Genomic DNA, 7,610 nt, shown 5'->3' on the forward strand with positions numbered 1-7,610 from the left:
AATTAAATTTCCCTTCAAAACAATTAAACAAAATTGAACAAAAAGAAGCAAAACTAAAAAGCCATATATAATGAATACAGGAGTTTAGATACTCAAAGGAAGTATAAGTTTCTCTTTTACCCTCAGAATTTCTTTAAGTGCTGCATTTAAATGTAATAATTTTAGAAACAGAGTTCTTGGTCGAGAGGGTGTCACTATCATGGGAGTTGATATTCACCACAAGGACCTAAAGGTTTGTCACAAGGAGCCCAAACGCCAGGACATTTACCTAAGGCTGTTGGTCAAGCTGTACAGGTTTCTGGCCAGACGAACTAACTCTACCTTCAACCAGGTTGTGCTAAAGATGTTGTTTATGAATCGCACCAATGGGCCACCATTGTCTCTTTCCTAGATGATCCGGAAGATGAAACTTCCTGGCCGGGAAAACAAAACAGCTGTGGTTGTGGGGGCCATAAGAGATGAGGTGCAGGTTCAAGAAGTGCCCAAACTGAAGGTGTGTGCTTTGCACATGAGCAGCTGGGCCCACACCCATATCCTCAAGGCTGGAGGCAAGAGCGGAGGCTCTGGACTCCCCCCAGGGCCGTGGCACCGTCCTGCTTTCCGTCCTCTCAAGGGCCAGGAGGTGTACTGGCATTTCCACAAGGCCCCAAGATAGCCATACCAAACCCTATGTCCGTTCTAAGGGCAGGAAGTTGGAGCATGCCAGAGGCCGATGGGCCAACCAAGGCTACAAACACTAACCCTGGAACCTACTGTTTAAAAAAAAAAAAGAAGAAAGAAATATAGTTCTAATAAATCAAACATTCTATTTTATTACACTAATCCATTACACTAATTATTCATACATCCTAATCTAGTAAAATCCAAAAATAATCCCAGTTTTGAATGTTCTTTAGCTGATATATAAGATACAATAGAAATAGTTTGATTTTTTTAAAGGAATAATTCATTCCCAGAATTGGTCCAATGAGACAAGTTCACTTTCTTGTAAGGAAACCAGTAACATATCTGTTAAATCATTTAGAAAACCAAATATTTTACTAATTCACAATTCAGTTATTCAAGAAAAAATTTCTCCAGTTGGAGGATTTCTTTGGTGTTTCATTTATTTCTTCTTCTCTTATTTCCTCCCTTATTCTACTTGTCCATGTTGTCTTCTGCACTGAATAACATCACCATTTTAGGGAAGGAGAATTCAAAGAGGAATACATCAGATCAAGCAAAAACATCCTGGTGCACAGGATGAAATAAATAAAAATGGTAAGTGGGACACTGTTAGTCATTTCTGTTCTAACACCATCTCCAATAAAATCATCTTAACCAAACATCCTTGAATAATTGGTTCCAATGACTAATACATACTCACTGATCCAGAGCTTAAGTAGCGTGAGTGACAAACAATAAACCTGCTTAGGATAATGTGATTGATTATAATTCCATTTGAAATAAATGTAACAAATGGCAATGGCAATGAGCCACCTAGTTAACCACGCAGCACAATTATAATTGTTAAGGTTGTTCATTTCATTACACAGTGTCCTTTCTCTGAATTTTTTTTCTGCTCTTAGGATGAGGAATTGTTGTCCTTCATATGGTCACAAGGTTGCCACTGGTCACTTGGCTTGTTTCATTTTATTCTGGCTTCTAGAAAACATGGAGCCTTTCTATAGCCAGTGGATAGGACTCAGGGAGATATATGCATGTTGGCTAAAGCAAGCAATTTTGTCTCTATCCTTATTATTTCCCTACTCTTTTTCATCTATTTCTAATTTGTTTTACAATTTACATATCCCTATCAGCCATCTCTTGCAGGTTGAGGAATCCAAAAACAAGGCAGAGATGGAGTTTGAAGTATAAGATGTTTATTTGTAATCAACACTGCTGAAGAGAAGAGTGAGGAAATGAGACTGGACAGAGGGAGAATGCAGGTCTGATCAACCTTTTGCCAACCTAGCAGGGTGCTCTAAAGTAACTATTGCCCATGAAGAGGGTTCTGTGTCAGGCCCAAATGCCCAGCATTCATACCCTTCACTCAGTCACCAGGTACAGGCTGCCCCAGCAGAATGTGACCTCAGGCAAAGTAAATCTCTAGAACCAAGGCTGACTCTGAAGGAGCTGAAACATGGAGACCACTCTGCTGATGATACTACCTTCACTGAGCAGCAAGTCTTTCCATGAGTGGGAAGCCAGGTAGTACTTCTGTGAGTCTACAACAGTCCACCTCCTCTCCTGCTTAGATCCACATCTCCATATGGAAGGGACAAGCAGCTCCTCCAGATGTCTGGTCTATCTCTCTTTCCAGTGGATCTTAGAAGAGAGACGTCAGTGGGATTAACTGTTCTGCCTAAAGCTGAAGTCACAGCAGGGTCCCACCTGATACTCCTCGTCTCCTTCCTTCACTAGGCATTTTAGATTCCATGAGCTCTCAACCAGCCCTTCTGCTGACCTGTCTGCTTACTTGTCAGTGTGACTCAGACCTTCTATCCTAAAGACCAGTGTCACTGGTCACCATCCTCTTCGGCTGGAGTCACTGTACCAGTTGATTTATCAGCACAAATAGGAGAGGGAATACTAAGACAGGCCAAAGTGGATCAGTTGAATTCTACACTTATTCCTCCCACCTCTACTGATCAGAGTCAGTTACTTGCCAAGATGGTGACTTCTCTTCCTGCCTTTGGTTCCTGGACACCAGTAGGTCAAAGTGCACAAATGACAACTATAGCTTATCATTTAGTAGGACTTTTGTTGTATCCCTCTGGGAAAGTGGAACCTTTTTGGAGATAGGACCTCTAACCCAGCAGAACCCAAAGTTATGTGGAGGAAAAAAACACAATACCATCAGTGAGTCATTGAGAGTAATGGTAAGTGGGGCTACTACTCTTCCCACCCCTTAATTCCTATGTCCATGCATTCTTCCTATTGAGGATGAAACACTACAAGAAGATCAGTCATTGAATACATATACTGCATTCTAGAGGATGGGACCCCAACTGTGCAGAGTATTGCCTCTGAGCCTACAATGCTCTATCAGGCTAGCAATTTCTGAGCGAAGCAATGTGTTGTGATCCATAAATTCCATGGTTGTAGGTCCTCTTGAAAACATTCTTTGCTATAAAATGGGTCCCTTGGTCTGATGCAGTGTTGTGCAGGATCCCATGCCAGTGAATCAGTGAATCAAACACTTTTGATAGTTGTGACGATTGAGATCATATGGCAGGAAAGGCAAACTCATACTAGGAAAGCATGTCCATTCTTGTGAGACATCTGAGAATAAAGCACTACCCCTTCTAAGGATGAAATGAACCCAATGTAGTAAACCTGCCACCTAGAGGCTGCTCGGTCTTAAGTACTGGCATCATATGAACATTGGGCTCTGCTGCTGGCATATTAAATATATTAAGCAGTGACCATAGCTAGATAAGCCTTAGAAAGTGGGAATACAAGTTGTTGGATCATGCAATTTTATCATCATTGCTGCCATCCTTTATGCATCCATTTTACCAGCACTGAGATGGCAAATAACAGGCTTGTCACCTGCATAGGTCACTTAGTCTGCTTGGTTGTTTTGTATCACTTCCACAGTATATGCTATCTGGTAGGTACTGACAAGTGACACAAAAATCTTCACAATTCGGATCCATTTCCATATGGCTATTCACATGCTTCTACCACACCTTCTTGTCACCAGTGTTCTATTCTTTTTCTTTCCAGACCCCTGATCAGCGGACCAGGCCATTCATCACTATCCATGAGTTTGCATATATTTAACCTCAGGCTAGTTCCTCTCATGCAAGAGAGATACCCAGGTCTACCTCTGTGCATTGGGAGAATTTCCTTTCCTTTTCAAGGCCATCTTTGAGTAAGATAGTAATGCAGCTTCTGTTCATTTTGTATTTGTATTTAAATGTTAAGCCAACCTATCTGTACACCAAAGTAAGAAGTTTTTCTTCTCCTTTACTTGGTATATTAAATTCTCTACATAACCATAGGTATAACATAAGGGAGAAACAAATAGTGGTGGATGCCATGGGAACTGGAGCCACCTGCTCCAACTCTAGCAGCTTGCTTGGGCTCTCTGGTCAACTCAGCACTCAGTCTTAGATATATCACTTCCATTTTACAGTGTCCTTATTACTTGGTGAATCTGATAGGAACCAGACCATAATAGTTTAGAGATATGGTCACTTAGTTTCTCACTCACAAATGACAAATTCTCCACTGCAAATGACATGGCTGTGCTCTAGACCCCAAAGGCCCACACTGTAATTCTCTCATAGGGACTTGACGCAAACTATACATGGCATCTTGACCCAATCACTGATCTGTCAGATTATATGGCCCAAGCAGCAGGTCTGATTGCAGCATAACCTAGTCCTCCTGGAGTCTTTTCCTGCTCTTGGCTCCACTTAAAACTGGAAACATTTCATGATTCCTGGAATATGGGTTGGAACAGAATCTCTAAGTGTAAACATTTCATGATTCCTGGAATATGGGTTGGAACAGAATCTCTGTAGTGAATTAGCTAACTACAGAACTCAAAGAGGACCAACAATCATTGGGTTTCTTTCTTTGGGTCTCTTTATAAGAGACCCCCAGACACACTAATTTGTCTTTTACTTTGGAGGTGATATACCAGCATGCTCCTGATTCTTTGACTCCTATAAATTTTATATTTGGCAAATTCATAAATCTCCCTTGAAGATTTTATCCCCTAACCTCTGGAGCAGTGATTTCCAACTGGTATGCCATGAGAGGACCTTAGGTGTGCCACAAAAATTTTTAAAGATCATTGATCTTTAAAATTTAAATTATTTTATGAAGAAGTTCAAAGCATATTAAGTATATTCTTTTTTTACTCTTTTTTAATCAACATAATTTGAGTGTGCCACAGAAGTCTAACTATAGGTTCAAGTGTACCATGAGATAAAAAAGAGTGAAAAACACTGCTCTGGATTATATGCGTCTTAGTAAGACCTCCAGCATGCTAACCTCTTGCTTATCTGGCCCAATCAATGTAATGTCATCAATGTAATAAATCAATGTAAGGTTCTGCAGTATGCTCCAGATCTCTTCGTACACTATTATGACAGTAGGCAGGACAGTTAACAAAAGCCCTTGAGCGAAACCAAAAATATATTCTGTTGTCCATTCCATGTGAATATAAATAATATCTGTCTGATTCTCTTTCATGATTGGGACATAAAATGTATTTTCCAAAACATTGACAACATACCTAAGTCCTATTAATCTACCCAAAGATACTACATCTAGTACATGGCACTAGATGAGCTACTATTTGCTTGAACATCCAGTAATCATCTTTAAGCCATTGACTTTTCCAACACCAGAGTGACCAGTTAAATGGAGGCATATTGGGAACTACCACCTCTGTGCCCTTTAAATCCTTAAAAATACCATTAATCTCCACCACTTTACTCCTCTGGAATAATATATTATTTTTACTTTACTACCTTGCCTGGAGGTGTAGAGGTGGTTTCAGAGCCTCCCACTTGGTTTTAATTGCTATGATAGTTCATACCTTACGTGACTAGGACTCAACATGTAGGAACTGCCAGCTGCCAATATGCCAAACGCACTTAATATTCTGGGAGCAGAAAAACGACCATCAGATTGGTTCATGTGCCCAGTGGACCTTCTATAGCTCAACCTTTGCCAAAACTCCATTTATTACCTGGTCGTTATATACCATCATCTATCAAGAAAGCCTTATCATGATAAGGCTTTGGGTCTCTGGATATTAATGTCATATCCTGAGTCTAAGAGATACCCAAATGCCTGGACATTCCCCTTTCTCTCTTTCCCAGGACAGAATTACTCAAAGGCCACAGGACACGTTGGGAAATGCCTAGGGTTCTTTCTGTTGGGAATTTATCCACCACTTCAATCAGTTCCAGGTCTGAAAACTTTGATCAGATTCAAAAACTGGGCAAGGGATCATGACTTTTTTAATAGACTATATTTTTAGAGAAATTTTGGGTTCATGGCAAAATTGAATGGAAAATCTACAGAGTTCTCCTGTACCTCCTATGCCCTATATGCACAGCCTCCCCAGCATCGACATTACACATCACAATGGTACAGTCGTTACCATCAATGAACCTACCTTGACTCATCATCATCACCCAAGGTCCACAGTTTACATTAGGGCTTACACTACAGTGTTGCACATTCTATAGGTTTTGACAAATGTACAGGATAATGCTATGTATCCATTATGAATTATAGTATTATACAGAATAGTTGCACTGCCCTAAACATTCTCTGTGTTGTGCCTATTAATCCCTCCCTTCCCCCATCTCCTGGAAATCACTGACCTTTTTATTGTCTTCATAGTTTGCCTTTTCCAGAATGTCATATGGTTCTAATCACACAGTATATAGCCTTTTCAGATTGGCTTTTATGTTTAGTAATATGCATTTATGGCCTGGAATCACAACTTTTTATTTGAATAACCATGTGCAGCCTAGTAGTCTCCTTTCTTGGTTTTTCTGTGGGCACAAACTGAATAGTATCCCAGTCATCTACCTATCTATTTTGTCCCCAGGGATGCTATGTTCTATTAACCATTTCCCTAAAACTGTGGGTTATACTCTCTTGACTGGCCCTCCAATTTGCTGATCTCTACAATAATTACAAAAGTTGATTAAGAGTGTTCAAGCACCTCCACACAGCCTTTATTGTTTCAGGGTTCTGTCATGGCCATTGCTATCAGTGAACCAAGCTCTATAACAGACTGTCCCACTGTCAGCCCTAATGTACAGAGAAGAAAAATCACTGAAAGTTTAAGTGATTCTGGTCTCCTCTACCCATTGCCTTTCTTATGTGTTTGGTAAAAGATGTGTTCTCTGGGGCCTATGAACTCCATCACCTCATAGGCCTGTTAATCAACTGGGATATAGTGATTATATTGATTCTAGCATCCCCACATCTATAAGCTTTTTATTCCCTTCCTTAATCTTTTGACATAAAAGTTCTGTCATTTCAACTTTGTGTAATGTGGAATCATTGCATTTCTCATCTTCCCAGGGACTATCTTAGTAGTGCATTTACACCATCCCCTGGGATCCTTCCTAGGGTAATAAATCCTGCAATTCAAGAAAATGTTGCCAAATCAATAAACTCTTCACTACCCAATATTTATTTTAGGCTTCCTTGATCCAGCATCCTCAGAATCCAGATCTATACATATTCCTCTAGCTCTCTCTAGTACATGTTGGGTGGTTCTATTATTCATTTGAGGAACTGTCTCTCACCTGCTAGTCAGGATCAGAATATCCTCTACTGTACAGTAGGTCTATGGATAATGGATATCGATATCAACTCAGATACTGCAGACAACTTAGTTATCAGCCTTGTGTGCAGGAGGGAAGGTGGTAGGTGTGCTGAGCAGGAACACAGTACTTCCTGGGGGTGAAGCCTATATAATGTCTTCCAGTGCCAGGTTCAGGCTCAGCGGGTTCAGAGGTACAATTGACCCTTGAACAACATGAGCTTGAACTGCACAAATCCACTTACATGTGGATTTTTCAAAATGAAAAAGGATCAAAAATACAGTATTCATATGATGTGAAACTTGAATATACCAAGAG

The 7,610-nt window shown here is 40.3% G+C and overlaps 1 pseudogene; it reads left to right on the forward strand.

The window, feature by feature from the left end:
• The first annotated feature begins 199 nt into the window (after positions 1 to 199).
• Positions 200 to 740, forward strand: LOC100965879 (annotated as a pseudogene).
• The last annotated feature ends 6,870 nt before the right edge of the window (positions 741 to 7,610 follow it).

The sequence above is a fragment of the Otolemur garnettii genome, unplaced genomic scaffold, assembly GCF_000181295.1.
Source record: "Otolemur garnettii isolate 467f Iridium unplaced genomic scaffold, OtoGar3 scaffold00003, whole genome shotgun sequence".
NCBI classification, from domain to species: domain Eukaryota; kingdom Metazoa; phylum Chordata; class Mammalia; order Primates; family Galagidae; genus Otolemur; species Otolemur garnettii.